This window comes from Ursus arctos, unplaced genomic scaffold (genome assembly GCF_023065955.2).
Source record: "Ursus arctos isolate Adak ecotype North America unplaced genomic scaffold, UrsArc2.0 scaffold_27, whole genome shotgun sequence".
Lineage (NCBI taxonomy): Eukaryota > Metazoa > Chordata > Mammalia > Carnivora > Ursidae > Ursus > Ursus arctos.
This window is the reverse complement of record NW_026622952.1, coordinates 33,680,089-33,705,375: the sequence shown is the minus strand read 5'-3', so window position 1 is coordinate 33,705,375 and position 25,287 is coordinate 33,680,089. Positions and strand designations below refer to the sequence as shown.

Sequence of the window (25,287 nt, the reverse complement as noted above, 5' to 3'; positions counted from 1 at the left end):
AGGTCCTCAACCTACAGACTTCGAAGGAAGAGTATTTCTTTGCTTTAACTAGATCTGGGGTCAAAGCTATGAGCTTTTGGCCAGACCCATGGACCTCAGAGAGAGTCAGCTGGAGCTGTCAGGGGTCTTGGATTTAGACTGAAATGAGTTCCAATGAGCTGCTGAGTCCTACAGTGTGAAGGGTCATATCAGGCCAAGCCCAGCATCTGAGATCAATTCAAGTCAACAGATTAAATGCCTCTAGGGTGTGCTCAGCCCTGTGGCGAAATACAAAATAAATCAAAAGCAGGGTTCCCCAGCCTTGAAGAGCAGGAAAGAGCTATCTCTGATGGAATTGCTCTAAGTGACCTCCCCACTTGAAGGTACGCAAGGGAATCAGGCAAAGCTTAGGTTCCCAGGGCCCCTCCCTCAAGAGCACTCTGTCCGGGATGCAGGAACTAGCCTGGTCCCACTATAGATACCTCTGGCCGTGTGTCTGGCCCGGTCCAGACAAACCCAGAGAGTCAGCATCACAGAGCCCAGGTGACAAGTCAGCGGCCCAGGGCTCTAGATCTGTCACTAAGAAACCACGTTTCATTGGGCAAGTCATTTGAATGATCAGCATGCTTTACTGTTTCCAAACTTGGGCATTTGTTAATTTATCAGCTATTTGCTATGTAACTGCTAAATGCCAAGCACAGTGCTGAAAGAGACCCAACTTTCCTGGGCTCATAGGAGAAAGAAATGACATAATGGATAGGAAATGTGTTCTCCAACCATAAATCCCTGTACAGTGGGAATCATTTTAAGTTAGTAGGAGAGCCTGAAGAGCTGTCCAAAGCAGCCTGGGAGTGTTATTGTATCATTTGGTCACAGAAAATATTGCTGAAATACCATATTTAAGTCAGGTCTTTGAGACCTAAAATACAATGAAACATACAAACACACAAGTTGCTTAGATTTCAGGACACTTCATAAAAATCTATTTGTATTATAATGTCCTAATGGAACCAGTCTGATCACCATGTGTACAAATACTGATTTGGGGAAATGAGTCCATATTCCCATTTTTAGTGTACAGAAGCATTGTTTCCAATTGTCCTTCTGCCCTCATTTCCCATCTGCCATGACCATGTGCTGACTCAGGAGCCCACAGGAGAGAACCCAGCAGGGGAAGGTTGGGCATGGTGGGGAAGCATGGTGCCAAGGGGTCTTGTGGTGAGGGCGAATGGGGAGGATCTCAGAGCAGGAGTTCTGAGGTGAAGGTCTGAATGAAAGCACTGAAGGGCAAAGAAGCATGGTTGGCAGCTTTGAACATAAGAAGAAAAGGTGAATCTTTGCTGCCAATAAACAGGCAGCAATGGCTGGTGAGCCTTCAACAACGCAGCTGGTCCTTGAGAAATGATGCCTCTTAATTTAGCTCTACTGCTAGCCACTATTGTCTGGAAGCCCATTTTCAGCCTGTTAACTGGGACCACAGCCTGCCCATCTCTCCAGCCCAGCAGAGCCTGCATTCTGTGTCTATTGCCTCTTCCTCTCCATCTCTTTGACAGTTTGCCCTTCCTTTTGATGACATGATCAAAATCTAGCTGGATTCTCTATGTAACTGGGGTGCCTATTCCTTCATAAGGGGTGGAAGGGCATCACGCTTCTCCATGAGGACCCTTCACTGTTTGCAATTAGTGACTTAAGAAGGGACATGAACTTCAGCTAGAGTTTCTCAACCTCAGTAGTACTGACATTTTCGGGCGTGGGGGGTGGGATGGGGGGCTGTCCTGTGCATTGTTGGATGTTTAGCCTCCCTGCCTCTACCTACCAGATGCCAGTAGCATCCACTCCCCAAGGGTGACAAACAAAAAGGTCTCCTGATACCGCAAAATGGCCCCATGAGGGGCAAAACAGTCCTGGGCTGAGGACACTTGCCTAATCCAACAACTGGCAACAACACTTTAGGGCAACCCTCAGTGCTTCATCTGTGACATGACATTCTGAGGAGCTAACAAAATTATTACAATGATCTTAAGTACTCAAAGTATTTCCATTTTAAAATTTTGAACTATTTAATTGTATTATAAAGGGCAACCTTTACTATAACTATACAATATTTGTCCAGACAATACCATATTTGTTCCTCAAATAACAGGAGTGTTAGGAAATATTTGTTAAGTGAGCAAATGATGCTATTTAAGAACAGGAAAATTCCTCATTTGCTTTTAACTCTGGTCCTAAAAGTCTTCAAAAATACTCCATTACATGGCATAAGAGCAGACATGAACTAAGGATACAGCAGAGTGTGGGCATTTCATGTCCCTTACCAGCCACTAGAAAGTTCACTGGCTGCAGGTGATCTCTGGAGACCATTTGAATATCCTTGTGACAAATGCTTTACACAACAGAATTTTCTTTAAGAAGTTCTGCACTAATCTTCCTTTTCCTCTTAATTCCCATGGCATGTCACGTGGACTTCTGTGGCACGAATCAGTTTATTTGATGTGTTTTGCTTATGGCTTATTTCCTTTAACAGACTGAGAGCTCTTTGTGGGTCCCATACATGTTTGATTCATTTTCCGTATCTCTCCAAGGCCCTAGCACAATGCCACACAAAAATAAATAGATACATAGTTAAGGGTGTGCTCTTGTCTTTAAGGACTCAATTTCTGTTCTAGGCCACTTTTTTTTTTTTTTTCCCCAAATGCAGGCCAGACAAAACCCGCATTTACCAATGTCTGAGTTTTAACACTTCTAGTCTGGAAGGACCAACATCAAGTTCTTCATTGTTCCTTGACTTATACATGATACTCCCCAAGAGATACTTCTGGATAACCACAGGTCTCACAAGCAAACTAACATACTGTCATCTATTACTTGCACTCAGATTCTTCTGAGATTTTCCTTTTTTCCTCTTTTTTTTTTAAAGAAAGTGGCTAATTGAACATAATAATAAAAAATTATTTAAAAAATAAAAACGAAAAGATGTTAAATTGAAAGTGAAAAAAATAAAGAAAGTGAGCTATTTTTCCCCCTTTTAAGTAATCTCTATGCCCAACATGGAGCTCGAACTCATAACCCACGATCAAGAATCACATGTCCGCTGACTCAGCCAGCTAGGCACCCACCCCCCCATTCCCCGCCCCCAACTCCACCATTTTCCTCCTCAGCAGTGATCAGATCCCTTTTTGAGTATTGCTTTATCTGGATTTTGAACTTTGGCATTTAATATAACTGTGATCTGAAAAATCCATCAAGAACGGGAATAGGGTTCACGCAAGTGCATTATACTCTCATGCTTTGGACACTGAACTTCCTCTCTGAATCTCATGGGTGGTGTTTGAATGGGAGTGGAGCTCCTAGGAGGCAAACCAGGAGGCACCGGGTTGCTGACCGCTCTGCAGAGAAGAAGAGCCGAAGGGCCTCGTCCGCCTACCTCCCACTGTCCCTTTCCAGGATAGAGGAAAGGAACTCTTCAAACCGCCTACAGACTCTACTAAGGTAGGTCTTAAGGTCAAAATCTGCTACAGAAGAGGGAGTCCTGATGCAGGGTTTTCTTTGCACATCTCATTCTTTGGATAAAGGCCTGTTCCACTTTGTATAAATCTACTCTAAGGACATGCTCACACCAAAGAACTTTTGTTGATGAAGTGTGTCAACGGTAAGCCACTGAACAGAGGGAAGGGATGGTAGGCAGATCTGTAGCTGGACATATAAATAGACGCACAGAGAAGCCCGCTCACAAACTGCCCAGTCCCCACTGCAGAAACTCTCCTTGAGCAGCTCTGAGAAGTACCAGCTGACGGCTGACTGCCCCATGCTATGTAGGTCAGAAGGATACGAGAACCCAAATACTAAAAAAAAAAAAACCAAAACACAGCAAAATGTACTAAGTTGGTCCCAACGAGTTACAGAAAGCTCCCCTAATTGACCACATCAGAGGAGGGTTTGAACTTCTTGTGTGAAAACAACTTCCCATTCCTGGTGATAATACCATTTACAATGAGGTTTAACTCTAAGTGTTGAAGAAGAATAGAAACGGTGTTTTTAAATAAATGCCTTGCAATAGGCCAGCCGTGTTTTCCAAAGTATCCCCTGCTCCCCTTTCAGAAAGATAGGTGGTTGCTCTGCTGGAACAGTGCGACTGGCTCTTATGAAATTTTTTCAATAAACAGTGTCTGGAAGAGTTGTTGTGGTGGTGGTGGTTTTTTTTTTTTGGCACTTGAATGATGTATGTGTAAAAGGAAAAGAAGTTTCCTTTATAGAGGTACGAAAAAAAATACCTCGTACCCTGGACGTGCTGTTCAACTGAAGCCACCGTTGTTAATTCAGCTGAGTTTTATTATGTTCGCAAAGTCGATTTAAAAAGATTTTTTTGATATTTGACTCTTCTAAGAATTTGCTCTAGTGACACAATTTATCACTGTTAGTCTCATTAAGATGCCACAAATCAACAAGGAGGGTGACATCTATGTATTTGGATAAAGCAAAAATCCCAATACCTGTCAACTAAAGAAATCCTATTTATCCTCAGAGGAATGAGTAAGGAGAAAAAGAGGAACAGAAGTAGGTAGGAATCTATGAAATCAGTATTTTACTTAGGTATTCACCTAGACTTGTCATACTCACTAATTAAAAATACTTTGTTATTATGTAACAATCCATTTCTGGAGCATCACATTCTATCATAGTTTCGTATTCATCATCATTTAAACTCTGGAATATCTAATAAGGAGCTTTACTAAAATTGGGGGTGGAAATATAGGAAAAATTACTTTCAGCTTATAACATTCAAAATGATTCCATGAATTCTTATACGATCAACTATTGAGAATTATTGGGGGTGTGGAAGATGTCTATTCAGGTCATAGCTGGATGGCAACCACGATCTCATGTGGAATATTCCTTGGGGCCACTGCTGGCTGCATGGATCCCTGGGATCCTTTGGTACGACATTTCTTATATGGTCAGGCTCACCAGGCAAAGAACAGATTAGTTATGCTTAGACATAACTCCATAATGGTAAGCCACGTGCATTAAGACAAAGGAAAAAGGATGCTTTCTCTAATCAGGCTCCGTCTGGAGATACACAGAGCAGAAGGATGGCGACAAAGAGCAAACGCAATGTTGAAAGCCGGAACAGTCAAGGTCAAGTGATTGTGAGTGTTTGCCTCCACACAAGGTTAAAGATATTAGTCTTTGTTATTAAAATCTGCCTCTAAGCTTTTAGAATAAAGACCATCTCGTATATTATTTCCCAGGAAAACGGTTCACTTATTCATCCACTGAACCCATACTTAAGGAACTTTTACTGCGTACTCGACATTGTACTCTCGCAGAGCTGGGGATGGAGCAGCAAACGGAACGATGGCTGCCGTGTTACGAGTGGCGTTCTCCGAAGCTAGACAGGGAGGCTTAGCTTTGTTGCTATCCATTCTCACCCTCCTATCTATCAGGCTTATTTACTTCTGGTAATTTTCCATAAAGCAGAGCTTTCTATTCCAAACTTCACAAGAAAGATGACTTTGAGAGAACACTGGCAATTGGCTACATTTCCTGGAGGTAAAACTTTCAACATTCATTGCACCTCCCTAAATCTTCTCATTGCAGTGTGATCAGAGAGGTGGTGTGGCTTCCTTGAATTGTGGCAGTTCTACTAAAAGTAATAAAATAAAATAAAATAAAATATTCTCGGCATTGTCTGTTTCCATAGCTTTCTCCCAGTCATCACATTCAGAATTTCGTCCCTTCTCTGTCAATAAAATATGATAAAATATAAGAACATTGATATTATCTGCACCCTATCCCTTAATGAATGGGTCTTGGGAAAGGAAGTTCAAAAGAGAAACCTATTTGTTATAGAACATGGTGCTCTTGTGAAATAATTACCCCAATAATAACATTAGGCACAACTGAGTATTATACTATATACACGAACCATAGTATGATATATATGGGTACCTTAGTATAATAATTAAATTTTGTCTTCATTAAATAATGGTAGAGAGGTTTATGAGTCCCATTTTACTGATTCAGAAACTGAGGAAGTGAGAAATGAATTAATATTGTCAAGTTTTCCAGGTTAGAAAGTGATAGAATGAGAATTTAAATCTAAATTATTCATTATATCAAACTGCCCCCCCCCCCATGTAGTATTGCATTTACTTATTTGTTTTTACTGATTGGAAAACTGAAGGCAAAAAGGTACCACCTATTAGGGAAACACACACACACACACACACACACACACACACACACACACCCCAACTGTCCATAGAATCCCTGAGGACATATTTTATCTGATTCTTGAGTTAATAAATAGAAGACTTGTTTCCCTTTAGACCTCTCGCTTTGCCCCTTTCCTAACTGTTCTCTGCTGATGACATTTTGAAGGATCGCTTGGCTACTTATACCATTTTATAGCATGGTCCCTATCAATGTCCAGGCATGACCACAATGTGGTCTTTAAAGGGCCTTGCAATCTCTACTGACTTGAACTCTGCGAGAGCAATGCTTTACATCCGATATAAGATTCAGCTGAAAGACTAAACTTCAGCATGATTCTTTTTTGCATGTTTTCAAGTGAGTTTGCCAATGACCTCTCTGCAGTAAACAGCTATTTCTGCCATTTCTTCACTGTCCCTGGGACAGCCCAGCAAATCCATTTTGCTCACTACCTTCTTAATATAGAGTGAATTGCTTTTTTGCAATTTGAATCCATGATTTAAAAAAGTAGTAACCTAAAAAGAGGATTTTTTCCCTAAACTTCTTGTCTTTTGTTCTCTCCCCACCCTTAGGTTATACATTTCAGCAAGAAAATCTGTCTGTGCCCCTTAGAATTTTTCTTCTTTTTTTTTTTTGTAGCGAAGTGTCACCTTGGCTGTATGACAGAAGACGGACATGGACACCATACTTCAGACCTCCTCCTAGAAGTCAGATATAAACATCAACGGTCAAAGCACCCAATCAGTCTAAACATTCCCTTGGGTATAGGCTTCCTCAAACTCTGCAATTAGACTGGCAGCCTCAGAAAGCTGAATCATTCTTCTCTATGTCTCAGGCCAAACAGGTGGCCTGGAACCACACAGCTTATGTCCAGGCTCGGAGAGAACCTTGCTTACTCAGGAGGAAGGGACCAAGAAACACAGTGGAAAATTGCCACGGTATCTCAAATTTAAAACCCTAAATTTCCCTTGCACCAAACGCTGTATCTGCAAAATACCAAAACACCCAGATGAAAAGTACAATCTGCAGTCAGCCATTCTGATTTTTGTTCCACGAGACAACAAACATAGAGCCACTTAGAATCATCTGAGCTGCCTGCAATGTTGCTCGACATTGCTAATTTATACCGTGCCTTTCATCTCCTCCAATTCTTTGATTAACTGCCAGATAGTAATATAATCAGCTTCCAATCCCAGTGGCCACAGAGAGGGACAATTCAGTTTCGGGATTTTGTGGGCTCTTTGCTTTTCCCTTTCCCTTTTGGTTAATGTTGACCCAGCAGGAAAAACAAGTGATAAAAATTTTATACAAGTTAAAGGCTGTGCAATTTTAGGTTTAATTTTACAAAGGCCTGGAAAAGGGTGGAGTTTGCGGACTAAAAAACGATAGGTCTGGCTTATCTGTGGATTTCAATTTTTTATGATGTTCCCTTTCTCCACTTCCAAAACAGACCACGTAACGTTTTACATGTTTTCTGTTCTTCCTACCGACTCTTTTTTTTTTTTTTTAAGATTTTATTTATTTATTTGACAGAAAGAGAGACAGCCAGTGAGAGAGGGAACACAAGCAGGGGGAGTGGGAGAGGAAGAAGCAGGCTCCCAGTGGAGGAGCCCGATGCGGGGCTCGATCTCAGAATGCAGGGATGCGGGGATCACACCCTGAGCTGAAGGCAGATGCTTAACGAGGAGCCACCCAGGCGCCCCCCAGGCTCCCCCCTACCGACTCTTTTAAACAGCAGTAAGATTCTGTGCCGTGAAGTTGGGATATGTAGCCCTAGCTGCCATTTTTTTTTTTCAAAACATGATTTTGTAATTTTTTACATTTAGGAAATGTTTCTGAGTATTCGTTAGGCTGACTTCAAATATCTGGGTAACCTTAGGAAATTGAAAGTGGATTTATAATCACACTGAAAAAATACTAGAATGCCCTAAAAGCACACACACTGTAACTCGTCTAAATCAGCCCAGGCCAACCCAAGAAATCTTCCTAGATAACATAGTTTGGAGAGAACTCTTTCAGCGTTGTTTTGCTCTGTTTACTTTTGTTGGGATGTTTTCCCCATGTTAGAAAATGTTGTTTTGCCTGATGTACAAAGAGTCTGGGGGTCTGAGAATGCTCACTGTTGTTTCTTCATCGAGATAGACGCTGATAGGTGTGTCTGGAAGGCAGCAGCCTACCTACAGAGCAGCAAGTGTCTCGTATAAAAGTTAGCGTTCAACGTGTATCTCCGAGGAGCACTAAAACATTCAAGTTTATGTATTAGCTATTAAAGACTAAATGGTTGTCCTGGAGAACCTCCCAGTATGGGTAGAGTGCTTTTCATGAATTGATAAGAGAAGAGTTCGAAGAGAGGGTACTTAAAAGACAAGAGGAGGTTGACGTGTTTTATTACAGCCGCATTCACAGAGAGCGCTTGTCCTACAAGCCGGAGAGCCGAAGGACCGTCATCAACAAGGGGTTGCAGAGAACCAAGTCTTGCTTTTGCCCAGAACACGGGCTTATATTTTCATAGGCGAAAACACACAGGTGATTACATGTCAGCTTAGAGCGCCTGAAGTGAGGTGCGTGGCTCCCATTAGTAAGACGAGCTGTGCACCTAATTCCCGGGACACTTCAGTGATAATTTATCCTAAAACTTTAATTTATTTGAAGTCTATTCTAAAACTATACAGATAGGTTTTTCACAGTGTGTGCCTTTGGCACGATTCACATTTGAATGAAAAAGAAAAAAAAGTCAGGGGGAGGATTGGAGGAAAATATCCGCAAAGAAACTGAGATAAATCACTTCTTACGCAGGCAATATATAATGCTCATCTATTTCTAGGGTCTTTGCTTCCATAGACTGTGTGTAAAATCTGATGCTAAAATTCTTTGAGAGGCTCTTAAAAGAACAGTAACTGAGGAAATTTTTGAGGGTAAATTATAAGTCTATTTCGTAAGAACTGTTTGTTTTACCTTAACAGGGCAATCTCACCATTACCCAAATTGAGATCAAGGGAAGAGAGATACCCTGCCTGAGGGAGATGGCGTACAGCACAGCCGTTCTTTCCAGAGCTTTCTTTTAGCTTCTACTAATGACTCACTGAGTTTGTAAGGACGGGTATACATGTGAGAACTTTTTTTGAAGGCCTCTCAGATCACTTTTTGCTGAGATGCCCTTTGGGGAAAAGTAAAAAGTCAGTGCCTGAGAGGGGTACTCAAACCAACTGTAGCTGCTACTAGTCTATGCTAACAATTAAACCACAATTTGCTTCTTAAAAACACATCCTTCTCTATTCTCTTTGCCGTTCCAGAAGCTGAAAACGAAAATCCTCTTCTGCAAGTACTGAATCTGTGTTAATTTCAACGTGGGAAAAAAAAAAAAAGGTGACTTGTTTTGGATATAAAATTAATTCCAGTCTAGTAACCTGAAGAAGTAGGCACTTAACCTCTAACCTTCTGCAATGACTTTTTCTCATCTTAAAAAAGAACCAAATATTGTCTTTGAATGAAGAGCATCAAAAAGATATAAGGTCACGTGACTCAGCTTTTCTGACGTAAAAATGTTATCATTCTTAGATAATTGTATTTCATAATTATTTCACTACTTAGAAAGTCCTTCCCTCCATGGAAAACTTCTCACTGATTTTTATACTACAAGAAGAAAAATAAAAACATCAATCAGAAGAAGGCAAAGAAACTCAAGGAACTCTACCCATTAAGCCAAAAGAGGCACTTGGTGAAGGATTTACTCCGAGAAACTGGATATTACAGGTATACTACTATACACACATCCTGAGCGGGACACGTCTCAGGTTTCTGTTGTAAATTCTTTTATAGCTTCCTGGTAGAAGACGCTTTTCATTTTGTGAAAACCCCTCAGAATATGGTTTTAAATGAATCCGTGCGCAAGGTTCAAAAGCTTTAAATTACCAGACCATGGCTACCATTAAGAAGAGGCACTGAGCTATATCAAGGACAGAGAGAGAGAGAGAGAGGAAAAAAAAAACCAGGTACAAGTTTAATTCTCTGAGGTTGCCATGTAAGTGCTGCTCAGAAAGGATTAAGACTTCCTGAGAACAAGAGAGCTCCCAAACACATCACTTACAAAGTGGGGGAAACACACACATGCTCTATAATCCATTGTGTCTGGTCCTCTCCATCTTGCTAGAAAATTCCCTCTAGTTAAAATGTAGAGATTCTGTATTTCAGAATGTCCTCATTCATCTAATTTTCCAGGAAAAAAAAGACTGTAGCAATGCCATTGTTTTTCATATTGTCAGAAAAAATAGGAAAATCAGATTAATTACATTTTTTAGAAACATTTTCCTAGTGCTGATTCATGGATGTTAATAGCTTAAGAAATGGGCTACAGAGCACAGTGCAGCTTAGCAGAAGTGTATCTTGTCAAGACAAACAAGTATATTTTAAGAAGCCTTTTTGTCTCATTTGGTAGGTCTGGAGACATTTTAGTGCCTGGGACTTACCTTCTCTTATTCTTTAAAGAGGTGTTTAGTTGTCTTGGTTGTGCAGAAATTCTAAATCCCTTTGTCTCAGAAGAGCAGGAATTCTAGAATAAAATAAATAAAACATATAAACAGAAAGAAAACTTGATCTGATGTTTTATACGAATAATTTCAGTTCTGAAACTCTTTAAATTTTAAGACATGCATTATAACAAAGAAATACTGCTGATTTATAACACTTAACATAAACCATATTAAGAATCATAAAAAGAATGCATGGCTACCCCAGTAATGTGTTAACCTAAAGTTTATTTCATGTGTCCACGTAATCCTTTTGCTTTATTTTTTTGTAGTAAAAGTATGAAATTCATGGCATATTTATCTTGACGAAGAGTGAAATGTTTATGAATTTATCTGAGATCTGCCACCTTTCTATCTTGTTTAAAGCCCCTCCCACCTCTGTCTCTCCTGCTAGTTCTGATTACAGGGCTGTGAGAATTATGTCAACAGTAGGAGATATTTTTAGTCACATCATATTCCCAGAGCTCAGGATTACATTTACTACTGTGTGAATTTACAAATTGTACTTGTTTCTGGTTCTGTTGAAGGGAAAAAAATGCATGAGTTTTCTTGTTTTTGCATTTTATTTAGTCATTTTAAAGAGCAGTCACAGCAAAAATGAATCCGTTGCTTGAGTTTCTCATTTTAACATTACACAGTCCTTTGGAGTAGTTTCCAAGTGTCTAACAGTCCAAATCTCTCTGTTCCCTTTCTTTTCCTTTTTCTCACCCTAAACTAAACAACAAAAAATAAAAATAAAACCAACTAAACAAACAAAAGACATGGAGGACTTAAGATAGGCAAAGATAAGTTAGATATTACTTTCAGGTTTTGAACCTTGTTGACTAAGAGATAATTGATAAAATCATGGGAAAAAGAGAAGTGGAGAGAGAGCTAGTTTTACAGAAAGCTGGTGTTTGTTCGCTTGTTTGTTTAAATATATTGAGGGGTCAGATCAATGTCTAGTTAATATATTAGCTGAAAAGTTAAGTTATAAAGGTGGGAGTCTTGGAATGGATGTAACTCTTCAAGCTACGGGGAAAAGCTGGCTTACACTTGGGAAATACCTACTAACAGAGTGTTGGGCTGGGGGTGGGGGGCTGAAGAATAAGCCATAAAGGAGACAGGAGAACTGGGAAAGAGGAGGGGGCTTAGGATCAAGGAGTCATTGGATGGCATGGAGAGAATGTTCTGAGAAGGGTTAATTGGTCCACAGTTTTAAATACTACAGGTGGATTTGAAAGGATGAGAACTGGCTGAAGATGATAGGATTTGATTTTGGAAAAACACTTGTGACTTATGAGACAGGTATTTTGGTCAGAGAGGCTAAAAAAGCCAGCTAACATGAGGAGGAAAGCCAGATCATGACAGGAATGGAAAAAAAAAAAAAAGTATGATAGAGTTGACGGAAATGGTGTTTTTGTAGTCATTTTGCTTTGCTTTGGGCTGCTTGAGGATGGATGGTCCTGGGCATGCTAATGAAAAGAAGTAAAGAGCAATGGTGAGGGAAAGGCTGCAGATCCTTGAGAAAGGTGAGGTGGGTGTGTTGCGGGGGAGAGCAATTCTGAACGAGTGTGGGTGGGAAGTTTGGCTGTGACGGCGGAGGGATGCCATTTGATTTGAGGCAGGAAGGAGAGAGTCGTTTGTGACTTGAGAAATTGTGAAATGTGAAACAGGACTGGAGAGGCTGCTTGGGCAATATGGTTAGGTGTTAAAAATAAATGAACACAAAAGTTCGAGTGGGAATCCAGTGTGATTAAATAGGATAGGGTTATCCTGGATCTCGCTGGAAGATTTTCATGATTTTCCCAAGGAACTGCATGAGCCACCATCTGAGAAAATCGAAGGTGCAGCTGGGGATCTACTTGGCGAAACAGAAAAACAAAACAAAACAATAAACAAACAAAAAAACTGGGAAGTCAAGGGGGTGTAAAAATGTGGAAAAGAGTAAAGAACTGGATGACTTGGAGACTGGGCTGGCTGGGTGTTTCAGTTAGTTACCTAAGCCCTTTCTTGTCTTCCTTCCTCCTCTCTCCCCTCCCCTGCCTCTCTCCTTCTTTCCTCCCCTCCCTTTCCCTGCCCTCTTTCTTTCTCTCTTTCTCTTTCCTTCCTTCCTTCCTCCTTTCTTCTCTTTCTTTCTTTCTTTTCTTTTTTCTTTCTTTCTTCCTTTCTTTCTTCTTTCTTTCTTCTTTCTTTCTTCTTTCTTTCTTTCTTTCTTTCTTTCTTTCTTTCTTTCTTTCTTTCTTTCTTTCTTTCTTCTTTCCTTCTCTTCCAGATATTTAATGAGTCCTTTCTCTCTTTTAGGCATTGTGCTAGGCACCAGATAAGAAAGAAGGGAGGATGAGGTAACTTCTTAGCACATTTTTCACCATAATCCTGTCAGCAACACTCATCTATCTCATATACATGTGTCATATATGTAAGTGTATAATATGTGTGTATATGCACACATATGTAAAACAGCATTACTCGTGTTTGTGTTCTCTCGTGTTCATTCATCTCATCTGGTCACACAGTGGGTATCATCTATAGGTCTTCGGCATTTTCATTTCGAAATCTCCGTACTCCTTCAGACTGACTGCTGTGTATCTAAAGATGCTGTTTGACAACAGTGTTGCTGTTGCTCAGCAAATAACTGCTGTCGATGAGCCCAGATGAAGGGAGCTTTCTATGAAGTATCAAGGTGCGGGGCGGTGAGGAGGCATCCTGAAATTGGAAGTAGTTTTTTGGGCAGAGAAAAGTAATTCACCTCTGGTGTGTGGTAGTCTATGCCTACAAATCAGTATTCCTTTATTGAAAGAAAAATAAAATCATCTTTTACCCAGGAAAACAGGACTCAAGCATCTGATGGAATTAATGTTGGAGCTGCCGTGCGGTGGGAAGAGAGTGAGCAGGGGGAGCGAGCGCCGTAGGGCCGTGTGGTTCGAGGGGCCGCAAATGGCTCCTGAAGAGCCAGATTTCGAGGAAGCGTGCTAGGGTTTCTAGAAAGTTGGATTTGAATTTCATCTTTCCAAATGTATATTTTAGTTTCTTGTCGATATGCAGGAAGTTTCCATCTCTGCATTGGTCTTGAACCCAAGTCTGGGCAGATGTTTCACGTGTCACTGGGGAGGCGTGAGCCTTGCTATATACAGCACACAGGTAACAGGTGGAGCGAGGCGCCAGGCTGGGCTCAGACCTCCAGCTCCAGCACTAACGCTTGGCACTCTCACAGCCCCGGCAGCGCAACGGTCACCTCTTTGGTGCTACTTTTTTCAGCTCTCATTTATAGAATGCCCAAGACGCAGGTTCCGAAACCCAGCCGCTTGTGATTGCGCCGGCTCTGCCAGGAAACAGCTGTGCCTGGACAACCTTGAGCGAGACACTACCTCTCTCTAGGCTTTAATTCCATCATTAAAATGGGGATAAAAGGACACCTTCCCTTGGGTTTGTTATGGGTATAAAAGGGTTAATATTTGCAAAGCACTTTGAGTGCTAATATTTTGAGATACTTTTAAATTCTAAATTGGAATCATTATTTATATCTATACATTGAAATACAAGTTTTGTCTCAGGTGAAATTATTGTTTTTAAGACTAGGAACAGAATCTCAATTGGTCACGGGACATTTTCAATAGGTGTTTTTCAAGGAATGTTTGAGATGGATTGGGTTCAAAATGAAACTACTCATATTCTTCCAGAACCAACTACCTTCTCGATTAGTATAGAGCTCCCTGAAACACACAATAGAGGATGGAAAAACTGTGGTGAGAATGCTCATGCAAAATCAGGTAAAATAGAGAAAGTATATGGACAATTTGTGTCATTAGGTTTCATCTTTTAGGGTGATTAAAAGTTTCTTAAATCTTTAATGCTTTCATGTAGTGAATATATCTTGTGCTTCCCACCAGGCTTCGTTTTTTTCTTGAAACAAAGACCAACGAGTGTAACGATAAGAGGCAAACTCTTTCTGTATCAATTGGTTAGCTTAACACCATAGAAAAGAAATATGTACAAACGGCGTTTATATCTGCCAATGCGAAGAGACAAATAACATCAAAGACAGTTGCAGCCCTGCTCTAGAAGTGGCTGCTTGCTCCTGCAGAAAAATTATTAAACCCTATTCTTCTGATACCAGATAATTGCCTACTATGAAAATACAACCAATCTAAAACTTTAGTAATGTAGTCCAGAGAAGTCTCTAAAACTGTACTTACAAAATATTTAATAAAAAAAATTGGAGATGGAGATAGTTAGAAATATTTATAATTCAACAGAATGAAAGTATGTAGAACTCTATTCATCTTATTTTGTTTTTTTCCATCTGATTATTGTAGATAAACATGAGGAAGATTGTTTATGAAATACATAGCATACAAGAGGAGGAGACATTTTGGGAGATTACAGCCGTTTTTAGCACAGTAAGAAATAAGCTGGCAAACAACACAATGAGGTCTGTTGACTGTCAAAACCATTGCAAAAAGCAAATGGAGCTTGTTAGAAAAAATCTCAGCAAGATAAACAAATTAGTTCAATAAAGTTGTGGCCAAGCAGTATTTAAGAAATGTGTTTCTAGTCAGCAAAATTAATAGCATTTTTTTGTTTCACCGTTTTAATATCAGAAATACATGACAAAAAGCGAGGGTGGTGGATCCTCTAAAAACTATTTTTAAAAATTGGTTCAAGTGGTCTTTGCATGCTGGGAGGACAAAACTAGGTACCTGAAATGCTAGCCTCTTATTTATGCATTTGCTCAGCAGATAGGATTGCGTGCGTAGTGTCAGGCACTGTTTTAGGTTTTAGGGATATAAAGATGGACAACAGCTGACAATGGCCACTGTCCTCATGCAGCTGGGATGGATATTAACCCAGCCGTCACAGAGCTATAGCTGTAAACATGCAGCAAGGAAGGGTAAGTGCTGTAACACCACTTAGCAGAAAGACTTAAGAGGCTCAAAGAAGGTTCTATGAGGAAGTTGGTGGGATTTACCTGAACCCAATGGAGCAAGAGTGAGAAATGGGAGTAGAGAGTGTTCCGGTCAGAGGGAATCGCTTGTACAAAGGCCCTGTGATGGAAGGAAGGGTCTTTGAAGACTTGAGAAGAAGGCCAATGTGGGGGACTCAGGTGGGGCAGCAGGAGGCTGGGCAGCCACCAGGGGGCCAGACCAGACAGTACAGGGTAGGGTACCGTAAGGATTTTAGTGTATATCCTGATTCCAATGGGAATGTTCTCAGAGATGTAAGCAGGAGGTGTCATGGTCGTATTTGTGTTCTGAGAGTGTTAGTCTGTCTACAGCTTGGAGAACTGGGAACGACTCAACAGCCAGAGCAGAAGCAAGAGAACCATAAAAACGAGAGCCACCCTCACGGATGAAAACATCAAAAAGATTCAGGGGAAATTGAGGAGGTGAAATTAACGACAGCTGTGGATAAGGTCACGCCTGGAGTGCATGCGCAGAATTTTCAGAGTTGTTAATTCTATGGGTGGTGAGTTCCAGAATTTATCGTCTCATGAATGCTAGAGTTTCAAAAACTAAAGTTTGTTGCCCATCCTGAGGATAAACGGTAGTACTAAAAATGGCAAGTGAGATTTAAAAATGCTATTGATTTTGCTGATTAAAACAAGATTCCTTCTCAGTCACAACTTCATTGAGCTAAGTTGTTTATCTTGTTGATACTTCTGATCACAAGTGCCATCTGCTCATTTGGGTTGTCTTACCAGGCTCTCAATTCCATGTAATGCAGCAGTAATGAAATGTCAACTTTGAACTCGATATGCAAAACAAAAGAACGTAAATAACAAATCAAAGTCTGGCGTGATTCCTGATAGAAACACATCTTCAGGTTTCTTGATACCTGAGACTCTGCAACCTGTTATTGTGGGATATTCCACTATGTTACAAGAGTATATGAGATATCTTTTCTCCTGAAAATGAAGTTACCATTGAGACCGTGCATGCATCTGCTAACCAGCTCCAATGTGAGCATTTATCCAAAATAAGGAATGCGAGCCCTTGGGTATTATGAACGATCTGACTCAACCTCAATTTTCTACTGTTCATCTTCGTAACTTCTCTTAGTGGCGTCTAATATTATGACGTTAAACGTATTCCATTCCAGTATATTTTCCTTTCACAACTCTCGTTTTTCATACGAAGATAAGGATCACATGAAGACTTTTTCAATCTTCCATGTGCATCTCACGGGTTTACGAATAAAAATGGAAGTTCATTTTATAAATTCGTGATAGCAAGATTAACTACCCGAAACGTTTTTGATAGAAAGCTGCGTATAGACATGTACACTGTACATCATTTATTCGAAGGCAGAGTATAAATAAATATCACATATATAAACGTACTACAAACAAGCACTATCCAGATCCACCCCACTCTCAGAACAGGTAGAAAATACTCTATTCTTTCATAGTTAAATTGCTACAGTGTCTTAACTTTTCTGTCCTCCTCTCTACCCCCATTATTAAACTTTTGCTGGATGGAAGTATTTAGCATAGACATCAAAAATATTCACTTTCTGGTAAGCAAAACAAATACAAAATACAACAACATCTGGTTTATTTATTTATTCATTTTTGGTAAAAAAAAAAAGTATTATAGCTTCTTAAAAAAATATTTCTTTTAGAATCCCGATTCTGCATTTTCTTTCTGGCCAGTAGTTAATCTTTAGAATGACTGCTTTTTTCCCCAGAGCTATAGTTTACATTCTGTATTTCTCCTTCTTTCTTAACCACACATTCAAAGAATGACATGTGTAATAGGAGTGCATTACTGTGATATTCTCTTATAGTGGGTAAAATAACGTGACAGTCTACAATAGAGTAAAGCATTGGTCCCCTCTATAGAAAGTGCCTATATTTTTGACTCACAGTTCTGTGACCTCCATGGGACCTAGAATGCTTCTAAATTATTTTTTTATTCATGCATCATATTCATGACAGTATGACAACCAAGAGATCACGATGACAATGACTTTTGATACAGACGATAATTTATGCTACTACAGATTATGTAAATGAGAAAACATTTCTTTGATCTTTAAAAATGAGCTCCCTTTGTGGCATCCTGTCCACTGCATACTTCCTTGCCATGAAATGTTCAAAACAAACACACAAACAAACGAACAAGCCTTTTTTTGCCAGAAAAACCTGCTGAGAGACAATTTTCTGTGCGCAGGGGGCCAATGATCGGTCGCACACACTTAAAATCACTGGTGCTATAAACCAGAAGGGGTCAGTCAGAAGTTCCTCCCTGTGATATAATCTATGTTCAAAATTTTTCTGATAATCAGGGTAGTTCTATATCTCTTTGGATAAGAAAACCCAAATGTGTCGGTATCCAGGATGGCAGGAAAAACCTATCAGAATTCTACTGAGGCAAACTCAAACGCAAATGGTCTTGTCAATATTTCCCCTCTGCAGGCATTCTCAGATTCATCAAGCTTCCACAAAGATAATATATTAAAAAATAAATAGCAGCCACCCCAAACCCCAAGTTTTTCAAATTACAAAGCTGTTGGGGATCTTTAAATGATGTATGGAATGGATCACAATTATTGGTCAGTGGAAATTGGAGGAAAAAAAAGTTAAAAAGAGAAACATTAAAAAAAAGAGAGAGAAAGAAACATTTTCTTACTTAAATAAATGCAAGTCGGGAGGAACTTTCATGGCGTGCTTTCAGTGCCATTTCAAAGCTCCAAATAGGCTAAAACAAATAAACCACCTCATTTTGACCTAGATTACTGTTTAAACAAAGGTATGTATTCTTAATTTACATGAAAAGCAATTAGGTCTGCTGCTGACAGCACTATGAAAAATGCCTCTGCTCAGGGCAAGCTTTTATATCTGAAAAACAAAAAACAAAAAACCTGGAAGAGGGCTTTTTTTGTTTTGTTTTTTGTTTTCTGGTGGGTTTTATTTCCCTCTCTCCTCAGCTAGTATCCACTTTGGGCCACAAATGCTGTTAACATTGCTAAACTGGTTTGAGTGAGGAATTACTATTACAGTTTATACATGTGTAAAGTATGTTGAAAATTACTTTCTGTTTCATACTCTGAGCCCAAATTTTGACATTTGATAGTTAAGAAATGGCTAGAAAATGGTCACATTGTTTTCCTTCTCCGGAATGCTTTGTGAACAGGGTAGACTTAGAAAGAAAAAAAAAATGAATTGGGAAGAGCATGGAAGGAATTATATTCGTATTTATATTTCTTAAAATATGAATTTGTTAGCCTAAACATATTTTTGAGTATGTGTATTCATCTGTGGAGACCAATGTTTAGGAATTCAGTAAGGAGCACTTTTTCTCTCTTTTCTTTGGAACTTTTTATTTTTCTTGTTAGAAAGATGATACATGTTCTTTCTTTTCAATAAGTAAACATTGAAGGGAGAAAGTAAAAGACTGACTACTCTTTAACATTTTGATAGTACATTTTCCCACTTAAATTTATTTCATTCACCAAATATTCATTGTTCACTTACTATCTGCCAGAATATTCCTAGGTGATAGGGACACAGTGGTGAATAAGGCAAGGCTCTCAGAGGCCAAGAAGTCTAGAACATTAAACCAGTAGATAAATACGTGATAATTACACATTTTGGTAAGCTTTTCCAGGGAAAAGAATGATGTTCTATGGGAGGGTATAATAGAGGGTCTATTCTAATCTTGGATGCATTTTCAAGTTTTCCTGTGGAAGTTGGGGTGAGATCTGACAAAGAAGAAGAAGTGCTGAAGGGAAGTAGGACAGTGAAGAGGAAAAGGACAGGGTGTGCAAAGATCTTGGAACGGAAGCTGCTGTGGGGACAGGAACTGGCAGGACTGACCATCGAGGGGAGGAGGACACGGCGCCAGGTGAGGCTGGAGCGTGGGGAAGAAGCCTGCCCCCATTGAGCCTTGAGACCCACTGTGAAAATTATTTTTATTATCCTGGGAGTGATGGAAAACCACTGGAGGATTTTGAAGTTGGTAGATAACATGATTCAATTCCGCTGATCACTTTGGACTGTTACTTTTAAAACACAGTTAAATACGAAGCTGTCCCCACAACTTCACCAGACGTTTCACAGCAGAGCAGAAGCTGTGGATACTTTTGTAATGGAGCTGGTCAGAGATCTTTTAGCTCTCTGCAGTGATAGAAACAGTTCAATTTGTTGGCTCCCTTCAGGCCTCTGATTCTTATACAACAAAGTAAAAATACCAAAAAACAAAAACAAAAACAAACTCCCCTCCTCCCTAAAACCAAAACCAAAACCAAACTAAACCAAAACAAAACACACCTAAATATTTAATCTACTATAATATTTCCAAGAGAAATGAGGTCAACACTACAGGTAGGTTCTGGTTTGAAGCTTTAATGTAATTTTAGTTTTTAAGCCTTACTCTTGTATCCTTTCATAACAGCAATCGGTAACGTTTCAGTGACAAACACCGTGGGAACTGGTCTAACTAGTTGAACCAGAGTGTTGGCAATACAATGTAGTGATGGGACGACACTGTGTGTATAGTGAAGGGGGGAGTGCCCACGCGGTGAACTGTAGCAAGTCCTCTGTCACATCTCACTCCCCCATGGGGGACGTGAGAGCCCAGGATGAGAAGCAGCTCCTACCAGAGGCACTGGAACCAAGGAAGCAGCCCATGGGACACTGGCAGGCTAGGGCTAACATGCCTCAGCGGGATCCGCCATTTCTGTGTTCAGTTCCACACGAATCTGGAGCGAAGGGGGCAGATCTCCAAACCATGGGGGGCAGGGGTGGCCACCACTTAGGGCAACAGCGTGCTGTGCAGCCACAGAAACACCAAACAGCCACCAAAGGGATGACACTGTAAGAGTAGTTTGAGAAGTGCCAAGGGAAATACTACTATCATCATTAATGAGGTAACTGGCTTGGGCAACGGGACGACGAAATCCAAATCAGGCTATTCAATGAGCTGGTTTCACGCGGCCCTTGCTGACAGACAACTTTGACATCGTTGGCTTTTGGCAATCTTGGGAGGTCATGGATGTTTGCATCATGATTAGAACACGGCCACTTACTCACTGGACAATCCTGGCGGAACTTTTTTGGTCTTTTACAATAAAAATAGGAATAAAATGCAACAGGCTTGCTGGAGAGTTAAATGGGTTAGCATATACTGTCTGGCCAGACATGACTGCTTAGCAAATGTGAGCTCTTCTTATATCTCAGGATCTCTGGTAAATGTGATTTCTTTGTTTGTTTTTGTTTATACAACTATGGGATAGGAAGCACCAAACTGTTAAATCAATCTTCTTTGTAAAGCACGTGAAGAATCTTGAAGGGAATGCCACTTTGTCAGTGGCAAGTATTGTGAACAACGCAACAGAAGGTTTCATCCCAGCTAGATAAATATTATCATCCTCATCACACAAAGGTCAGAGTGATGCTGGGGACTCAAGTAACGTGTCAAAGAATGTCTGAGTCTGAGATCGGAATGCTGGCTTTCCCAGCTCCTCCGAGCACTGCTAGATAAAGGCTCTCTGAAGCAAAAAATCCCCATCCATTCAAATCATTTCAAACATTCCAAATGATTACAACTCAGCCAATTTTTTTCCCATTCAGCTTGCATTTCTTATTCAACAAATAGTTAAGGAAAAAAAAACACGAGTTTGTGTGATGGTGGCAGTGGCTCGTCAGGTGGCTGGCTGCCGAGGATGGAAGGCTCAGGATTCTCAGCATAAATTCACAAGATGACCGGGAGAAAGCGAGCAAGTTGATCTCAAACTACATATGTTAATTAATATTGAAAACCAAAACAGCCAGCCCCTACCAAAATAGAACTAAATGGTCATTTATCTGGGTGTACAAAGCAAATAACTACTCAGAATTAGATGTTCCCTAACTCCAAATGTTCATAACACCATTTCCAGCTCTGGGGAAGTATACAACATATTTTCCTACGTCACCATAAATTTCTTGTGGTTTGCTTTATCATTTCATGTAATATCATAAGCTCCCTACCTTGCTCAGAAGCTTTAAGACCTTTGTTCTGTTTTCTCTTCCTCTAAAGACATCACAAATAAATCATAAAGTGTGCCTTTAGTTTGTAAAAGAGCAAGAGAAAATCATTTCAGTCCATGGAAGTTCCAGTTGGGTCGCTGAAGGCATTTTGTTATGCAAATTAATACTATGGTAATTTATGGGCCTCTCCCACTCCCTTCATATGGTCCTCATGTAAAGCATGCAATGACTAGAAGAAAAATGCCTTAAAAAGCCCGCATCATTATTTTATTCTGTGGGAAACTCATTGCTTAAGTTCTTATCCAAGTAAGTTGTGTGTGTATCTGAAGTGTGATAGAAGATTAAAGACAAACAAACCTCTCCACCGACCTAGGTTCATAATCTACAACCTTCTTGTTTTGCTCATACCCATATTTTGGCAGGACTGGGTGGAGCAGAGCTCCATCCGCAGTGCCAGCCAGAACTGGGAGGTCAGATGGCAGCAGGGGACACTGGCAAGGGAAGGAGGATCTCGGGAAGCAGGACCATCCATGAGGGAGACCGGCTGAAGCCAGCCAATTCCAAAAGCTGCTTTCTAGCCTATACCTAAAATCCACAGACCACCTAATTTTGCATATCATCTTGTCTGTATTTGAATATGTATTAATTACAAGGCAAACAATGAGCACCTATTTGGAGGATTCTGACTTTTGGTAAATGAATTCCTGAGAAAAATCCAGAAAAAAATTAAAATGGCCCCAAATTATAAATAGAATGGTTTTATATTTTAAATTGTCTTAAATTGTAAGTTAATTCATATGTTGCCATTACAAATTATTATTTCAGTTTTTTACATAAAACCAATCTATGCTGGAAAACAAACTAAAATAACTATTAATAACACATTTCAAGATAATTTTTAAAAAGAAATAAAGCATCTAATTTTTATATGCTAATGACTTATGTTCCTTGGCAAAAAAAAAATTTAGTTGATGATATTATTATTTAAAGTTATTATAGGTATCCTTGGGACTCAATCATATATTCCTAATGCTCTTTCAGGCAACGTTGGAGAATGTTGGTGATACAAGCTTGGCCAGTGGATCTCATCACACTCTAGTTAGACCTCAATGCGGTAATTGCTCTCAAATCTTCCCCTAAAGTCAAGGATTTTCCCAGAGACCACCCAGACCAGACTCAAAGAGCTTCATGGGGGACACATCAATGTGGCTGAGCTGAAAGCCGTTGTGAAAACTGCCTTTAAAAATATGGTATTAGGTAAAAATCTAAAAACAAAAAACATGCCAAGCTAACAAGGCAGTGAGAGCAAATAATGTGTTACTATGAGAGGATTTAGAATTAAGCACATTTTTAAGAAGTAGGGCAAAGAGTTTTACTGCCAGTAAAGCTTCCCTAGATCAGATAACCTCGAGTGTCTCAAATGTAGTACGAGAACTTCAAGAAATTTGTTACTGAGAGAGAAAAATACAAGAATGGATATAATAGTATTTTGTTTTATATCACACATTTCTACATATTCCCTTATTTATCTCCAGCATCTGTGCGATATCACATGGAAGTATAAATGTCTCTAAAACAGGGGGAAGAAAAAACATACCCCGCAGTAAATTGAATCATCAGAGAGGGATCTTCAACCACTAAGGTATTTTAAGCGGCGGAAAATATCAGACTCCCCAAGTCATCAGTAAAGACTAACTGATTTATGAAACTTTCCACTGACACATGCTGAGGAACGTCCAAAATTTTTAAAGAACAAACTCGGTGTTTTTAAAGACCATGTAAGTTTTCTCTAACATACTAGGGGCAACACAGGATTAGCACGGGCGTCTTAAAATGTGAAACTCAGGAATGAAAAAAGCACAACAATGCAGATATGGGGGTTTTGGAACACCTGCACGAGGCACGACTGTGTTTGGTGAAAGCTGCCATTTTATGAATCTAGTAGGAAGTCCAAATGGAGAAAAACAAAGATGTTCAGGATGCTATTTTTAAGTGTGACTTTTCTTTTTTCCCCTGCTATTAACATTCTAACAAGAGGAAAGGGGATTTAAGGACTAGGAGACCACCTGGCCGCCATTATGTAGAGTTGAGTCCTCAGTCATTGCTGACAACTAAATGGCCTTTGCAGGAGGGTGGGGGCAGCTGGGGGCGGTCCCCAAGGAGACCTGTGCTCACACTGCGGCCCCGAGACAGCTCCCACGTCAGCTAGGCCTATAGAGCTTGCCCTGAACACCTTTGTAGTGACAGAGGAGAAAGAAAAAATTGGAGTGGCATTTAATTCCCCTGAATTCTCTTTTACAAATCTGTATGTCCCGCATCCCTGAATTTAAAATCCTAAGTCTCATTTTGACTATCTGTGTAAAAATACTTCCTGGCAGACTAGACTTTGCTCTTGTAAGTACAGCCGGGATTGGCTTGTTTGGCTTGATGAACTTTACCATTAATTAAACATTTTGTTAATCTCTCTGCATGTCAGTTGGAGAGGTTGACCCCTTTGAGATGGGTCTTTGGTCCCAGGGCCTGTCCTCTGGAGCTCAGAGACTTCTAGAGAGCCTGCAGCCCCCGGCGCACCTCATTAGGCCTGGCTGCCTGGAGTCGAGCGAGGCTAAATGCTTCCCCGGTGCCCCATCCACACGGCTGCAACCTATTTGTTTTGTTTCTCATCTCAGGATCAGCTTGCCTGTGCCTTCCAACATGACAATTAGCTAATTTAATAAATCTCATTTAGTCTAATGTGCTGCTGTGAGAACCATAGGAGGGACCCTCTCGTCACCTCGAGGTCCTTTCTTTCCCGGCTAGCATCCTCTTTTCCTCATAAAATCTCTCAATTTTCATAATACATTTCTGGAGAAAATGGGCTTATCTTTATTTCTGAAATGGCAAAGAAATTCCATTTTTTTGAGCCAATTACACAGACTGGTGGTGCCTGGCTGGATGGCCGTGGTGAAGACAGTGACGTCCGGTTGGGGCTTTTATGGGAAAGGGTTTTTTGATTGATTAGTGATGTCCCCATAGGTCGAGAATGGAGGCCCTGTATTTGCTGCCCTGGGTCTATCCAACAGAGCAGGAGGTTAATGGCAGGTATTTGCAGTGTGTTAGGGTATTAGCTCCCAATTTTACTAATTTTAGGGTAATCAAATTTCTCAAAATTATATATTGACTTACAGAGAAAGGTTAGGTCTTTCATTAAAATGAAAATGTAACTTCAGACAAAATTTGACTTCTACTGGTCAAATTCAGAGTACTCCATTAATTGTGTCCATGTTATTCATAGATGATGACCCAACAGATTCTCCCTGAGCCTCATCGCTTTTCTTCCCACAGGTGTTGCTTTCGGTGCTAGACTGGTCCCTAGAAGTCCTTGAGCTGCTGACTGTGGCATCAGAGGAGAAAGGGGGGCCTGGAGTAAAGTGGCCCAGAAGAACAAGGGGCAGGAGTAAAAAAAAAAAAAAAAAATATATATATATATATATATATGTGTGTATATATATATATATGTGTGTATATATATATATATACACATATATATATATATATACACCAGAACAAGGTAGAATGTTCAATGAATCCAAAATAAAACTGATATTCCTCTGGGGCGCTGGGTGGCTCAGTCAGTTG

General features: G+C 40.1%; 1 protein-coding gene across 1 annotated transcript in view; it reads right to left on the bottom strand.

The window, feature by feature from the left end:
- The window catches only part of TENM3 (teneurin transmembrane protein 3), a 1,574,093-nt gene that overhangs the window by 671,053 nt on the left and 877,753 nt on the right, over window positions 1-25,287 (bottom strand). The window contains exon 6 of the mRNA XM_057303360.1: window positions 10,659-10,741. The gene's annotated coding sequence lies outside the window, so the exon portion shown is untranslated. The remainder of the gene's footprint in view (window positions 1-10,658; window positions 10,742-25,287) is intronic.